The sequence below is a fragment of the Manis javanica genome, chromosome X, assembly GCF_040802235.1.
Source record: "Manis javanica isolate MJ-LG chromosome X, MJ_LKY, whole genome shotgun sequence".
Classification (NCBI taxonomy): Eukaryota; Metazoa; Chordata; class Mammalia; order Pholidota; family Manidae; genus Manis; species Manis javanica.
The window spans coordinates 106,013,707-106,031,765 of record NC_133174.1 but is presented as its reverse complement, the minus strand read 5'-3'; positions in this window follow the sequence as shown (position 1 = coordinate 106,031,765).

Below are 18,059 nucleotides of genomic sequence, written 5' to 3'. Positions count from 1 at the left end.
AGTACAGCGGTCAAGAGCCTGGACTCTGGAACCATAATGTTTGGGATCCAATTGAAGTTGACCAGTGCTAGCTGTGAAAGCAGGGACACATTTTAATCTCTGTACCTCAGTTTCCTCACCTATGAAAGGGGACACAATAAGAGTACCTACCTCGTAGAGTCATTTTGAGGATTAAATGAGATCATACATAATAAGTTTATCTAAAATAGTTTAGAACAGTACCTAACACACAGTTTCTATATAAGTCTTTGCTCTTATCAATATTATGTAGATGATACCGTTTTGGGGAATGACAGAGTCTGGGGTATGACTATGTAAGTGAGCAGCTAACGCTGGGAAGAGGGCAAAATTATTGTTGGAGGCTAGGTCAAGGAACAGAAAGGCCAGCACTATTGGAGGGGCCATCTGTGTGCATATTGAAATGACCAAGAATTAAAACATGTTTTGAATATTCTTAAGAAGGAATATTTCCTCCATGCTTACAGTTAGAAAGGATTGTCATAGAGCTTTTGCCCACTAGTGGTAAACAAATTATTGGCAGGGCCATCTGTGGATTTTGACATTGAGTTAAAGCATGTTTTCCATATTAGTAAGAAAGAAACACTGCTTATTCATTGGCCATTAGATAGGATGATTATATTGTTTCTGTGCATTAGCGGTGAGCACACAATTATCTAAACTGGGTCATAAAAGTTGTTAAAGAGGAAATGTTAACAAGTGTTGATTTAAAGAGTATTCCTTTTGTTTGTTTTGTTTTGTTTTTGTTTGCTTTTATTTTTTATTTTGGTATCATTAATCTACAATTACATGAGGAACATTATGTTTACTAGACTCCCCCCATCACCAAGTTTCCCCCACATACCCCATTGCAGAAGAGTATTCCTTTTAAGCTTAATGTACAATTATGTTATCTAAACATTAAATGTTACCCACATTTCATTACTTTTTTCTTTTATATTCACAGAATATATTTCAAGAGCTATGGAAGATTCTTCAACAAGCTAGAATTGTTCAGAGCCAGAAACTGAAAAAAAACTGTAAACATACATGAGCAACTCTTAAAGGTCTGCTGTATTTGGTAACATAATACATTCTTATAAAACAATGTGCTTATAAATGTAGAAGATAGTTCGTTTCTTTCTGAGTCTATAGGAAAAGACATTCAGACTGTACATGTAAATGGTTAACCACTTTCCATTTTGAATCCATTGTTCTGGATTTCACATAATTTTGAAATAGATTTTTATTTTTAGGATTCGTTAATAGTCTTGTAGCAGTCATTTGAAACAGGGAACCATTAACTAGGAGTTTTACCTAGAAGTATACATATCATGAAGAAAATTGATACTTCGATTCACACTTTGATCATGACTTTTTGTTCAGAAATCAGTTTTTAGGAGATCAGTGATATCTATCTATCTATCTATAGATAGATATAGTAGAAAATAGGACGTCTATAAATCATTCCTGGAGGTCTTTTACTTGTATTAACAGTTATTGTTAAATATGAAGTAGGTCATCGTAATTAGTGAAGGCTGCTTTTATATTCAAGTGTAATATTTGCTTTTAGAACATTAATGACCATTAATGACTTTCTATGCAAACTTATAACCCTAAGAGAAGGTTGAAATGTGTAACAGAAGGAAAAAGCCAGAGGAGGGCTAAAGGTTTGTGAATTGACAATGATCCGTGATGTTTGCACATTAGCAAATTGTGCTGAGTGACACTGTGCAGATGTATATACTTATTCACGAGGTGATGGAATCCTATACGTTCCCTTTCTTTTCTTTTTCTTTTTGGTGGGGGTGGGGTGGGAAGGTGTTCTTTTTACTCATCGCCTTGTTCAAATGCATGTTAATATGTCACTCTTCTTAAACTACTTGAGTTGGTGTAAGTAAACTAGCAAAAGAGTTTTGAAATAAATATTCTTTAAAGGATTTCAGAATTTCGTATATACAAAATACTTAGCTTAAAATTGTTTCCAAGTAGAGAACAAGTGTTGCTCTAATGCTCCTTGAGAACCATTTATTAATTGGTGTGAAGATTTGATAAAGTACCAAAGAAGAATTCTTCCAAGGTTATTACCAAATGCCAGCACTCAGAGAATGAACTGTTTAGTATTGTCTTTGACTCCTCCGAGTCCTGTATCCTTCCCATCCAGTTATGACCAGGCCCTGCAGTGTTTACCTCTGCACCTGTACTTGAGCTGCTTTATTTGAATTCCCACTGCCGCTGACCCAGTTCAGGACCTCATCGTTTTCTGCTGGTTCTACTAAAACTCTTATCTGATTGCTCTCTTCTCCAATCCACCCTTCACAGTTCTGCAATATGATCTTCTAGAATGTACGCCTTCCCTCCTGAAAACCTGCCATTAGCTTCCCATTTTAAATTCTCAGGTATTCAACGTGTGCCCCATAACAAGACTCCCTTTGTACTCTCAATGCTTACACCCCTTCTTCCCTCCCAGGCCTCCAGATGAGTTGCTTTCTCTGAACTAACCTACCATTACTTCCTTGCTTTGCTTATGCCCCTAGAATACTTTCCAGTTCCCCTTTTCTTTATCTGCTGAAATCGTATTCTTTAGCCAATAAATCAGAATCAGCCTTACTTCCCACTACGTAGTCACAGCCAGTTGTTTCCTTAACTGTCATAACGTTTTCGTGTCGTTTTTATTTACGTGTTTTCTATTCTCAATGGAACAAGGAGGAGGCCGTGTATTCATTTTCAGATTCCTTCACAGCATTTAACAGAGTCCTTTTTATACAGGACACACTAGATCACTATTTGTGGAATAAGTAGTAGAGAGTTAGAACAGGAGTTTGTTTTTCATGACTTAAAAATGTCATTATTACAGATGATTTTGTTCCTTCCAATGGACGGAATACATTGATTATTAACCATTAAAAGTGCGTTGGTTGTTACCTGATGTTTAGAAAACCTGTTAAAGAGCGTTGAAGTCGTGGTGTTTCATTCTGTGGGACTGTCAGTGTCTATCTTTCTTTGCTCCACCTTGACCCTAACTGTTCATTAACCAGCTGTTTTGAGCAAAGTGTACTACTGTTGCCTCTATGATAATAATATTTGACTCAAATGTGACATTTCAAAAGTTTCTTAAGTGAGACAAGTAGTGATTTTACAGCATCTTACTACGCTGATGGACAGTGACTGTGAAGGTGTATTTTGGGGGGACTTGGTGAAGGGGGGAGCCTAGTAATCATAATGTTCTTCGTGTAATTGTAGATTAATGATACCAAAATAAAAAAAAAGAAAAAAGAAAAAAAAGTTTCTTAAGTGGGCATTTTGATCTGCTTGTATTAGTCATAATACATTTGTTTGGAATAAGTAATGCACATCCTTTGGATACTAAAAAGTGGTTAGTTTTGAAGTTTAATTGTACATATTTAGAATGTGACATGAAAAGTGGTAGTTTGTAACTGAGCTTAGCTTCTTGTTTCAGAGTACAGAGGACTTACAGAAGCATCATGAGCATCTTCTTGCTGGTGAACAAGGTGAAATTAGAGAAGAAATGGACAAGTTTTAAAACAATATTCTGATGGAACCGGTAAGTACTGTATATTTAATATTAAGAACTAAGGAAGGACATGAGCCTTGGGGTATTTTCTTTGCTGAAATATATATGACAATTACCAAAATAATGTGCAAATGTTTAATATTTCCTTTCCAGAAGCAGCAACAGTTCGAGCTGCAGCTGCACAAGTGTTTCTTCTGCCCCTGTTAATGTGATGACTTTGAAGAAAACTGGAACCTGATATATATGGCACACATATACCATCAGCTACACTGAACTACATTACAGTGGTTTAAAGGTTTCTAGTTGAAGTCTGCTCATCTTGTTTATCATAGCTTGTTTGTTAAGTTGCAAGACCCCCTTTCTGTGTAAAAAAAACCTCAAAAATCCTGAACAGTATATGGGTAGCAGAACTCCCCAGTTATATGTATCAAGCTTTCAGTCCTTTGTTAGTAGTGACTTTTTGTCCCTAACACTGTCAATTAACTGTTAACAATTATTTGACTTAATTTTAGGCTTTGGCGCCAGCAATTCTGTATCAATCCCTAAATGTAGAAAGCACAAGTATGGAACGTTGTTGCATTGTTCTTCCTTAAGGAAAAACAATAAAGAACACACAGTCTTTTATATGTGTACCCTTTTGTGTTTTCTCATTAGGTTACAGAGCCAATTTTACTTAAGACTTTAAAAGAAAATCTATTCTAGGGCCTTATAAAAGTTATTAAAAGCTAAACTTAAGTTTGCATTTTTGAGAGAATTAAACTGCTAAGCAGCATTGATACAACTGAACGAGAATATGTAACTACTCAGTGTTGAGATATAAATTTGTAAAATGTTATCTTCAGCAAGACATCAAGCTGTCATTTTTAATTGGTGTTGGTCCACTATTAAATGATGCCTGAACTTAGCATTGATTAAAAGTATTTCATTAACATAGACATACACTTAATTTATTATAGTTTAAATATTTCACACATGTCTTTAGGGATGAATTACTTGCAAAGCTACGTTTTTCAAGTTTAATAGTGAGTATATGGATATTTGATTGTAGATTCCTCTAAAAACTTAAATAGTAAGTTTAATAAGTAATTCTTGTATTTTTCCTTTTGTAATGGACATTTTTTAATAATGTTCAAAATCTTTGTTTGGAAACACTTTATTTAATGAATATAAAATCGTTTCAGAATATATTTGGAGAAAGCCAGTTAAGTGTATGCATTCTTAGTCTGAGTTACAGAAATTGTTTTCAATGTGTTAGTTTTTAAAAATGAATTTGTAGGAGAAGTGTATCTCTTTTTTTCTGTGTGTTTTTCACGTACTTAGTGATCAAACAGCTACCACTCATTTTATTCCCTTACCACTTACAAATGGGTAAACGTGTACTTGAAGTAACTGTGGCTGATAGTCTAAAGACAAGATTTTCAAAAAATGTTCTGTTAAGAGACAAACTTTCTTAAATGTCTACTGTGTTTATGCTAACGTTCGACTTTTAAAAAGGGGTAGTGGTTAATGTCCACTTTTTTGTAACAATAAATTTCAAATTCAGAATATCAAAAAGGGACAAGTCCCCTTAAAGCAAATGTAAAGATTCATTTTTCTCCAGAACTGGTCAGACAGACATCTTTTACTAAATACAAGTTATAGGAAATCCCATTTAGCTCCTTAAAATTCTAATTGGTAGACTACAGCTCGTATTTTATTTTCTTCCATAGTAGTTAAAGATCTCCTTTGAAAAATGACTAATGTCAGGAAAGTCATTTTTTTTTCTAATACCGTTTGACTGACTCAACAATTGCAGTATTATAAGCCAGTGCACTTATGCAGTATTATGACTCCACATTTCGACCTGTAGCAATCAAAGCAAGCATCAGCCTCAATAGGGCTAAAAATCCTTCATGTCATGAATGCTTATGTAATCCTTCCACAGTGAAGCCCAAGTGTCTGATAAGGATTTCTCAGGGACACAGAGATTACACCTTTGACTACAGTGGTTCCCTTTCTTATCCTCAGGATTGAAATTAATTTTGGAGGTCATGTTTCTAATGAGTGCATAGATTTTATGGTACTTTAATTCTGATCATACCTGTGAACCTAAATGTTGATGACTACTGGGGGCTAAGGCAGACATAATAGAGCCTGTGGGACTTCTGTTTTACATTCAAAGATGACCCCATTTGATAGTATTGCGGCTTCTTGCCAAGGGAGAGTTCCCTCACATATAGGTTCCCCCAACTGCTTCTCCTTTTCTCCATGGACTACCAGTGAACCTGATCAGGTGCTTGATGACACAATGTCTTCAAGGCATTAGAATGAAGGTATCTTGAAATTTGCAGACAGAAGGCACTAAATATGTTCTGGAGCAAATGATGCAGTAATCATTAGAAGCAAAAAGAAAATATAAAAATGTATTATCATCTGTCTTTCCTGAAGCAACAACTGTTTACCTACTTTTCCCCAAGGCCACAAGTTAACCAAAAATTTTTCTCTGAAAGTGTTACATTTTATTAGAGTACTTTCCTATACTTCATATTTGAACCTCATTGGAGTTGTATGAAATATGCAGCATGTTTCACAATTGTAGAAACTGAGTCACAAGAGGTAAAAGGGCTAGGATGCAGTGGAAAAGCTGGGAAGTCATGGAACCCAGGTGGGAAATTTGTGGCTTCATTTTACAGATGAAGAAACTGAAGAAAATGAGGTCAAGTACTTACTGCAGTTCACACAACAGGCATGTGGAGCCAGCATTTGATTCTACCACACAGCCTGGTTCCAGAGCCTTTGTGCTTAACTCTTAATCTGCAAGCAGAATCAATACTGACTAATAAATGATAGTAAACAGATTTGAAAATTGGAGAATTATTAAGTAGCAAATATGTAATAATACATGTAAGACCTTAAGTGCTTTAGCCCAATTAAACAAACTCTCGTTCCACATATATTCTTAAAAATTCTCTTCACAGCCACTAAAATAACTTTGTCATTAAATTCTATTATTACTTAATGGGCCAAAGGAAGGAATTTTAATACAATTCTCCAGCTAGGCTTATTGCCAGATGGTTTGCTAGCAAATACAATGTGAACGTAGTAACATTACTTAGCATGTGCCCTTTGTGCCTGTCCCCAACTTGTTCTCTTTCATATAGTATTTTAATCAGTGGAAGCTAGTATTGAACAGCACACACTCAGTAGGAAAGCCACATTTTTTTCTTTCAGAATTGTGGGAGTGTTGTGGATAGTGACTTCTCATGAGGAACACAGCTGGATCAAAGTGCCTTAGCTAATCAAATATACAGATCTCAACCCCAAAGCCAGTAACTTGCTTAATGGAGAAACATTAGCTCAGAGAAGTCAGAAACAAAACAAAAAGAGATGTCTAATAGTCATTACTATTTAACATTGTGGTGAAGTTATGAGCTGATGTAATTAGACAAGAGAGAGGAAAATTAGGAAGAATTCATGGAAAACCACTATAAACAATGGAAGATATTAGTAAAGCAGAAGGTAACAAAAGTAACATCCAGAAATCAGAAGTCTTCATATATAGACGCATACAGGCTAGAAACTACAAAGGAAGGTTCCATTAACAATGGCACAAATAGAAAAAAGATCACCTACAAAGGAAAACCCATCAGGCTATCATCAGGCTTCTCAACAGAAACCTTACAGGCCAGAAGAGAATGGAATGATATTTTTAATGCAATGAAACAGAAGGGCCTTGAATCAAGAATACTGTATCCAGCATGATTATCATTTAAATTTGAAGGAGGGATTAAACACTTCCAGACAGGCAAAAGTTGAGGGAATTTGCCTCCCACAAACCAACTCTACAGGATATTCTAAAGGGACTGCTCTAGATGGAAGTACTCCTAAGGCTAAATAGATATCAACAGAGAAAATAAAATCACAGCAAAGAGAGCAGACCAACCAAATGCTAACTAAAGGCAAAAAATAAAATCAACTATCCACAAAAGCAGTCAAAGGATACACAAAAGAGTACAGATTAAAACACCTAACATATAAAGAACGGAGGAGGAAGAATAAGAAGGGAGAGAAATAAAGAATCATCAGACTGTGTTTATAATAGCTTAATAAGAGAGTTAAGTTAGAAGGTTAGATAGTAAAGAAGCTACCCTTGAACCTTTGGTAAGCACGAATACAAGGACGGCAATGGCAGTAGGTACATATCTATTGATAATCACCCTAAATGGACTGAATATACCAATCAAAAGACACAGAGTAATAGAATGGATAAAAAAGCAAGTCCCATCTATATGCTGCTTACAAGAGACTCACCTCAAACCGAAAGATATACACAGACTAAAAGTGAAGGGATGGAAAAATATATTTCATGCAAATAATATGGAGAAAAAAGCAGGTGTTGCAGTACTTGTATCAGACAAAATAGACTTCAAAACAAAGAAAATAACAAGAGATAAAGAAGGACATTACATAATGATAAAGGGGTCAGTCCAACAAGAGGATATAACCATTATAAATATATATGCACCCAACACAGGAGCACTGACATATGTGAAACAAATGCTAACAGAAATAAAAGAGGAAATAAAATGCAATGCACTTATTTTAGGAGACTTCAACACACCACTCACTCCAAAGGATAGATCAACAAGACAGAAAATAAGTAAGGACACAGAGGCACTGAACAACACACTAGAACAGATGGACCTAACAAACATCTATAGAACTCTACACCAAGAAGCAGCAAGATACACATTCTTCTCAAGTGCACATGGAAAATTTTTGAGAATAAACCACATACTAAGCCACAAAAAGAGCCTCAGTAAATTCAAAAAGATTGAAATTCTACCAACCAACTTCTCAGATCACAAAGGTATAAAACCAGAAATAAATTGTACAAAGAAAATAAAAAGGCTCACAAACACATGGAGGCTTAACAACATGTTCCTAAATAATCAATGGATCAATGACCAAATTAAAACAGAGATCAAGCAATATATGGAGACAAATGACAACAGCACAATGCCCCAACTTCTGTGGGATGCAGCAAAAGCAGTTTTAAGAGGAAAGAATATAGCAATCCATGCCTATTTAAAGAAGGAAAAACAATCCCAAATGAATAGTCTAAAGTCAGAATTATTGAAACTGGAAAAAGAAAGCAAATGAGGCCTAAAATCAGCAGAAGAAGGGACATAATAAAGATCAGAGAAGAGATAAATAAAATTGAGAAGAATAAAACAATAGAAAAGATCAATGAAACCAAGAGCTGGTTCTTTGAGAATATAAACAAAATAAATAACCCCCCAGCCAGACTTACTAAGAGAAAAAGAGAATCTACACACATAAACAGAATCAGAAATGAGAAAGGAAAAATCACAACGGACCCCACAGAAAGACAAAGAATTAGTAGAGAATACTATGAAAATCTACATGCTAACAAGCTGGATAACCTAGAGGAAATGGACAACTTCCTAGAAAAATACAACTTTCCAAGACTGACCAAGGAAGAAACAGAAAATCTAAACAGACCAATTACCAGCAACGAAATTGAATTGGTAATCCAAAAACTACCTAAGAACAAAACTCTGGACCAGATGAATTCACAGTTGAGTTTTATCAAACATATAGAGAAGACAGAATACCCATTCTGCTTAAAGTTTTCCAAAAAAAGAAGAGGGAATACTTCCAAACTCATTCTATGAAGCCAGCATCATTCTAATACCAACACCAGACAAAGACCCCACCAAAACAGAAAATTACAGACTAATATCCCTAATGAACATAGATGCCCAGTTTAAAAAAGACATATGCACCCCTATGTTTATTGCAGCACTATTTACAATAGCAAAGAAATGGAAGCCAAGAAATGGAACCTAAGTGTCCATCAGTAGATGAGTAGATATAGAAGATGTGGGATATATACATAATGGAATATTATTCAGCCATAGGAATAAAACAAATCATACCATTTGCAACAACATGGATGGAGCTAGAGGGTATTATGCTCAGTGAAATAAGCCAGGCAGAGAAAGACAAGTACCAAATGATTTCACTGATCTGCGGAGTACAAGAACAAAGAAAGAACTGAAGGAATAAACAGCAGCAGATTCACAGAACCTAAGATTGGACTAACAGTTACCAAAGGGAAAGGGATTGGGGAGGATGGGTGCGAAGTGTGGGATAAGGGGGAAAGGGCATTATGATTAGCAGATATAATGTAGGGGGGCACACAAGGAGGGCTGTACAACACAGAGAAGACAAGTAGTGATTCTATAGCATCTTACTACACTGATGGAAAGTGACTGTAATGGGGTATGTGGGGGGGACTTGATAATAGGGGGAGTCTAGTACCCATAATGTTGTTCATGTAATTGTACATTAATGATAGTAAAATAAAAAAATAAAAAAATTGTTGCCAAGAAAATAAAAAATCATGAATGAAGGTTGGATTTTGTCAAATGTTTTTTTTTAATCTAGTGATTTAATTTTTCTTCTTTAGCCTGTTGATGTGATTGATCAAATTATTTGATTTTTTGAATGTTGGACATAACTGAAATGAATCCCAGTTGTTGGTGGTGCATAATTCATTTTATACATTGTTTGATTCAATTTGCTAAAATTTTGTCAAGGATTTTTTGTATGTGTGTTTACAAAAAAAGTTGGTCTATAATTTTCCTTTCTTGTAATATCCTTTTCTCGTTTTGGTATTGGAGAAATGCTGGCCTCAAAGAAAGATGAAGTGTATTCTGCTTCTATTTTCTGGAAGAGACTATAGAAAATTGGTATAATTTCTTTCTTAAATGTTTGGTAGAATTCACCAGTGAAAATATCTGGTGTTTGTGCTTTCCTTTTTTGGAAGATTATTAATTTTTAACTCAATATTTTTAATAGATATATTTCTATTCACATTATCTATTGCTCCTTCTGTGACTTGTGGTAGTTTTGTCTTTCAAGGAATTGGTCTGTTTCATCTAAGTCATCAAATTTGTAGGCATAAAATTGTTCATAATACTCTTTATTTTCCTTCTAATGACTATGGTAAAAATAGTAATACTCCTTTTTCATTTCTGGCATAATTTGTGTTTCCTCTTTTTTCTCCTCTCTTTTTTTCTTTGTTAGCTGACAGATGATTATCAATTTTATTGCTCTTTTCAAAGAGCTGGATTTTGGTTTATTGATTCTTTTTTGATTTCCTGTTTTTAATCTTATAGATATCTTCTCCAATTTTTATTATTTATTTTCTACTGCTTACTTTAGACTTATATTGCTCTTCTTTCTGTAGCTCTCTAATATGTAATCTTAATTTATTGATTTTATATCTTTCTTTTTTTCTAACATGCACTTGATGCTATAAATTTCCCTTTAAGCATGCTTTTGCTGCACTCCACAAATTTTGCTAAGTTTTGTTTTCTTATTAATTTAGCTCACAACACTTTTAAATTTCTTTTAATATCTCTTTAATCCATGTGTTACCTAGAAGTCTGTTGTTTAGTCTCCAAATATTTTAACATTTTTATAGCTTTCTTTCTGTTATTGATTTCTAGTTAAATTCCATTGTAGTCTGAGTACATACTCTGTATAATTTTACTCTTAAATTTGTTAAGGTTTGCTTTATGGTCTACGATGTAGTCTATCATAGTGAATGTCCATGTGAGCTTGAGAAGAATGTGTATTCTGGTGTTGTTGGGTGAATTATTCTATAATTTCAATTAGATACAACTGATTAATGGTACTGTTCAGGTCAAATATACCCTTACTGATGTTCTGCTTGTTGAATCTGTCAATTACTGATAGAAGAGTAGATTTGTTCATTTATCCTTATGGTTTTATAAATTTTTGCTCCTTGTTATTTTGAGGCTCTCTTATTAGATGAATAGTGATACTCCTTTTTTATTTCTGGCATAAATAATTTGTTTCCTCCTTTTAAAAATACCTATTCTGTGTTATGATTAGTACACATAATATAGGCGTGGCATGGGGAAGGCAGTATAGCACAGAGAAGATAAGTAGTGATTCTATAGCATCTTACTACCCTGATGGACAGTAACCGTAATAGGGTATGTGGTGGGGACTTGATAATGGGGGGAGTCTAGTAACCACAATGTTGCTCATGTAATTGTACATTAATGATACCAAAATAAAAAATAAATAAAAGTAATAAAAATAATAATGTAAATAACTGTTGAATCACCATGTTGTATACTGGAAACCAATATACTATTATACATCAGTAATACTTCAATAAAAAAGACTTTGTCATGCTGCCTGCTGGAGCCCCACACATGGCACAGTGGGGAAGAGTTCACAGTCTGGTAAAGGGAAACAGACAAGTAAACACATAAGCATAATAAACGAGTGCTGCCACCTGAGAAGAAGTCTGTTCAGAGCAGGGGCTAATAGGAGGAGGCAAAACCTATTTCATTGTGCCAGAAAAAAAGCTTCCTTGATGGGGTTACACTTTAGCTGAATGTTGAAAGGTTACAAGGGAACAAATGGGTGTATCCTTCCCCAAAGGACAAGCAACATAGACAGCAACTTGGGGGCATAAAACAGCAGGCCACATTCTAGGAACTGTTCAATTTTTTGGCAATTTCAAATTTGGCAATTTTAGCATGCAAGAGTGAAGTGAAATGTGTGAGTTGGTGAGAGATGATGAGTTTGCTTGAAGAAAACAGCAGAGGCCAGGGTAGCAGGAGGACCATGAATGCTGTGTTACCCAATTTGAACTTTATTCCATTCACAATTACAGCAGCTACCACTTATTAACTACTTCCATTCACAATAATATCAGCTACAATTTATTGACTACTGACTTTGAGCTGAGCACTATACATATTCTTTTTTTTAAAAATAAAACTTCTATTATGGAAAATTTCACACATATATAAAAATAGAATGATATAATGAACTTCCATATACCTATTACCCAGCTTCAAGAGTTACCAACTCATGCCAAATGTTCTGGGTATCTATTGCTGCATAAAAAACTACCTTCCAAACTTAGTGGCATAAAATAACAGCCATTTTATTGTGTCATGTGACTTTGGGGGCCAGGAATTTGGGCAGAGCAATTCTGACCCTGATAGCACTGAGTAAGGCCACTCGGTAGTACTCAGCTGATGGATGCACTGGTCCAGAGGGTCCATGAAAGTTTCACTCCTATATTTAGTGGCTTGATGGGAAATGAGCTGCAATGTGGGCTGGAGTATATAAATGTAGTGTCTCTGGCATGGCTGTCTCGGGGTAGTCAGGCTTCTTATAGTTTCTCCCTGAGCAAGTATCCCAAAAGAACTAGGTGTTAGCCTCATGACCTTTTCTGACCTCACCTTAGAAGTCACACAGCATCACCTGTGCCACATCGGTTATAACTAAGTTATCAGGCTTGCTAAGATTCAAGGGAGACAGAGTTATATTCAGTCTCTTAAAGGTTGTCTCTGGCAACCACAAATCTGTTTTCTTTTTATGTGGTTTTATCTATTCTGGATGTTATAAACAGAATCATGTGACATGTTGTGTCTGGCTGCTTTCACTTAGCATCATGTTATCAAGATTCATTCATCTTGTACTATGTATCAGTACTTCATTCCTTTTTATGGTGGAATAATATTCCATTGTATGGACATACCAACTGCCACATTTTGTTTACCCATTTGTCACTTGGTGGACATTTGAGTGGTTTTCTACTTTTTGGTTATTCTGCATAATGCTACTATGAACATTCCTGTATAATATTTTGTGACCTTTTGTGTCTGGCTTCTTTCACTTAGCATAATATTTTTCAAGATTCAACAACTGTTGGTCCAGGCTCATCTTAAAGTGGGGAGGTAGCAAGGTCACATTGTAGAAGAGCATGGCGGATGGGAGAGTTTGTGGCGGCCATATTTGGAAAACACAATCTGCCACACCAGTCTTGTTCCATCTATACTGCTTTCCATACCCTCTCCACTGCCACAGACCATTTAAAACTAAATCCCAAGCATCACATTTTTATCTGCAAAAATTTCTTCATTTAAGGACTCATCTAATCTTCACCCCTATGAGATTAGACATTTCTATTGCCATTTTATGAAGAAGCTGGAACCAAGAGAAGTTTGAATCATTTATCAAAAATCACAAAACTAGTAGGTGGTTCAGGTAAGACTTGAACCTAATGTTTGATTCTAGTGCCTACACTTGTTCCCTATTGCTATTTTATAATAGGGAGCCCATGAAGGATTTTAAATAAGAAAGTAATAAAATCAGGTTGGCCTAATGAAATGTTCTTCCTAGTCGCAAAGTAGAAGTACCAGAGCAGAGACAGAGAAACCAGCTAAGAAGCTACAACTAATGTAAGCCACTGCTTCTCAAATTTTGAGGTACCTGTGAATCACCTAAAGATCTTGTTAAAATGTCAATTCCATCTTAGTAGATCTGAAGTGGAGCCCGAGATGCTGCTACTTGGTCACAGACCACATCTGGAGTAGCAAGGTACTAGGCTAAGGATGATGAGAGCTGGAACTAGTGAAGTGATAGCAAAAGGTAGCAAAAAGGTGGCAGAGAAAAGAAGATAGCATATATAGGAATTGTTTATCAACAGGTATACCATCCCCATTTTCCAAATGATTCACAGGGAGGGTTAAGGTGGTTCAAGGGTTACAAACCCAATTAGCAACTAATGCTATTACCAGTACCCAAACCCGCAAATTTCTCATCCCACTTACTTGACCCAAAGGAAGTCACACAGTAAAGCTACAGAGCATTGTGTTCCAAGTAAAACCAAACAATGAAAGTCTTTTACCAATGCATTACACAAAAATTTAGTTCACATTTACTCCATCTTAAATTTATCCCCTTTATTTCTTTAACTATTGGCACCTGGCACTGTTTCTCTAGCATAAGGTGGAATTACATATGCCAAAAAATACTACATTTAGCATATTAAGTTAAAACACAGCTGCATTTTATGGTTTCTAGTAAAGAACACTAGGCTGTTAAGGAGTTAATGCTACTGAGTTTGAGGGAACTTCTATCCTGAGTTTGAGGGAAGACTTTACAGAGGGAGTGGAATTTGACCTGGATTTAACAGGGTTGGGATGCTCTAGACGGGATGAAAGGAATGAGGGGGGCATTTGCAGAGGTAGAATGATAGGAATAAGATCCAGAGGCAGGAAAATACATAATGTGAACTGCATATACAAGTTACATGGTAAGCCTCTGCTTTCTCTTCCAAGAAAATCAGTTACCACAGAAAGGGAAAACCGCAAGTGGCCTTTTCTGCACCAGTTGTTTAGGACAGAATAATTCCTATTGCAATAGAATGGCTGCCATTTAGGGAGGTGAGAGGTGGAAATAGGTTTGGAGGGTACAGCATGAAGTAACACAAAAGAGATGAATATCAGGTCTTTATATCCATCTGTCTATCTGAATGAGCATGTGTTTAATGACTCTCCTATTTCTGGAGGAGGGAGAAGGCTCTCTAGCTATTCTGACCACTCTCCCTCATGCCCGGAAACATTCACAAATGCAAGGACTCTATGTTTAACCATTTGAGGAAATTCCAGACTGTTTTCCCAAAGCATCTGCACCATTTTACAATCCCACCAGCAATGAATGAGGATTTCCAATTTTCCACATCCTCACCAATGCTTGTTATTGTCTGTCTTTTTTATTAGATCTATCCTAGTGGGTATGGAGTGGTATCTCACTGTGACTTTGGTTTGCATTTCCCTGATGGCTCACGGTGTTGCATATCTTTTCCCGTGCTTATTTCCAACTGGCTTCCCAACTCTCATAATGCAGACTTACTGTATGACCCAGCAATTCTACTCCTAGGTATCTACCCAAGAGAACTGAAAACATGTTCACACACACAAAAATTATCTAAGAATGTTCATGGTAGCATTATTCATAATAAACAAAAAGTGGAACCCACTCAAATGTCCATCAGCCGATGACTAGAAAAACAAAATATGGTGGATGGTGTATCCATACAATGGAATATTATTTCAGCCATGAAGAGGAATGAAATGCTGTTATACAGTACAAGATGGATGTATCTTGATAACATGCAAAACGAAAGAAGCCTGCACAAAAGGTCACAAAATTCTATTCATGTGAAATATCCAGAATAGGTAAGTCCACTGAAACAGCTGACTGGTGTTGACAGAGGCTAGGGAGAGGGCGCAGAGACTGCTAATGGATACAGGGTTTTATTTTGGAGTGACAGAAATGTTTTGGAACTTGACGTCAGTAAGATCCCCCTGTTCATGCCGAGAGTCACATGCTGTGCTAGAGGCAATGAGTATAGAAATGACTAGCAACTTGAATTGGAAGGTGAATCCCCGAAGGGCAAAAATTCAATAATATCTCAAATGTATTACTCCATTACTGCTCAGTATACCTTCCTACTCACATTTATTATCTTAGTTAATTAGCACAGCAGTTTTGTGTATGTGGAAATGGAGGACTACAAATAATCTGCTGAGGATCAGCCACAGCTCGGAAGGGGCAGAGGTGGGACTTTAAGATTGTTCTGCTATAGCCTCTGCTCTTAAATTCACATGGAAGCTCCAGGTAACCATGGGAGTAGCACATAGCCATGCTCCTTGGGTAACCCCACGTTGTGGGAAGACCTCAGCGGTGAGCATGGCTACTTGCCAGAGTCTTCAGTCCTCTTCCAGAATTGGTGGCCTTGGGGCCTTCTGAGGAACTAGGGGGCCACAGGGCTGCTTCGCTGGGCAGGACGATGGAGCTTGTTTTGATCTGAGGCATCCTTTAGCATCTGTTTCAGAATTTCACAGAGGAAATTACATATTTCAGGGTTTTGTAAGGAGCTAAGGTATGTATTGCTTCCAGGGGCCTAAAAAAGACAATCTTTTCTAAAGACCTCACCTACCAGATGAAGAAAGTGAAGTTTATAGAAATGACTTGCCTAAGGTAAAACAGCTGATTCTATCAAGAACGAAGACTAAGTGAAGAAGTAACTGGAAGAAGTTGATCCCCATCCCCAGTGTCTCCATTTCCCACCTTTTCCTTTCTTATTCTCCTTCCTCAGTTCTCTAGTCTCATGTGCTTTAATAAGAAAGAGTACACTTATTCAAACCAAGGTATAATAACATATGCTCTGTTAAAGACCCTTTATTATTGAATTTTCATGTATATACTTATAAATTAAGTAAAATAATTTTACTTACTTATGTGCTTGTTTATGCTGGAATATTTTAAAGCAAGTCCTTGACAGCAAGATGTATATTCTTAAAGAAGTGTTTGATATAGCAAAACACAAAAAAAAGCCTACATTAGGCTAAAGGTAGGGTAGCTAGGCCTTGGTTAGCTCTTAGCTCTGCTAACTAGCTATATGATCATGGGAAAGTTGTTAAAGTCCTTAGTGTCAGACTTCTTTCCCTAAGAAAGAAAAAAAACTAGATATTATGACTTTATAACATTAAGATTCTGTGACTATTTGAATTCCTCTCAGGAAAACCAAATTTTAAAAGGGGACAAATGTTTAATGTACTTCAGTTATCTGGCAAAGGAAAGCGTTTTGAGGGAATGTTACTTAGAGCTGTGGGGATGGGAGAATAATTGGTCAGAGGTCTTAAAGTAAAATCTTTGAAGGCAGCTGCCACACAAGGCTGGTCTTGACTACAGCTGCCAAGGGTTGCTCTGAGAAATGCAAAATTATGCTATCCTTCCTCTTCACTAGTAGACTTTCAAGATTAGTTGTTTAAATAGCCTGAAGACCATCTGTCTGAATTAAACTGGGAAACTGTGCTGTAAGGATTAAACGTTTTCCAGCTGCAAACAAATATCCATTTTCTGAGTATCCAAACACCCGACACCGTGTTTACCCATAAGGGTTTCTTCCTTCCTCCTTGCCTTCCTCCCTCCCTCCCTCGCTCCCTCCCATCTTTCCTTTACCCCCATCCTCCCTTCCTTACATTTTTTTCTCTTCCTTCCTCCCTCCCTCCCTTCCTTCCACTTCCTCTTTTCCTTTTAATGGGATTTGCAGGTTAGTGAAAGGTTAATTTTTAGAAGTTGAATGCTGCCATCTGCTGGTTGAGGGTAGCGCTCAGCTGGAGCAAGGAAATCTTTCTGCCAGACCCACAGCCAAAAACAAAAAACCCCTGCACAACTAAAGGCACCAGATGTATAAATCAATAGGCAATTTAAATACTTTTATGGCTTATTATTTTAATCATGAAATATTTTTCTGATATAAGTATATTACTTTGGAAAACTTGTATAATCTGGAAAATATAACCTCTATGTGGGAAAATACCAATTTTTGTTCTGAAATTCTAATACATGATGGTGCATTTTCTCTCATCTTTGTTCAATGGTTTTTTTTACAGAACTCTGACTTTCATTCAACAAATATTTATTAGCACCTTCTATATGCCAGGTATTTTGTTAAGCAGTGGAGATTAAAATAGTGAAGAAAAAAGTCAAGAAAGCCACTGCCTTTCTTGTGCTTGCATTCAAGGGTAGGAGTGACAATAAACAAATGAAGATATATTTAGTGTTACATAATGATAAATTCTGTGAAGAAAAAGAGAGCATGCTAAGTGGA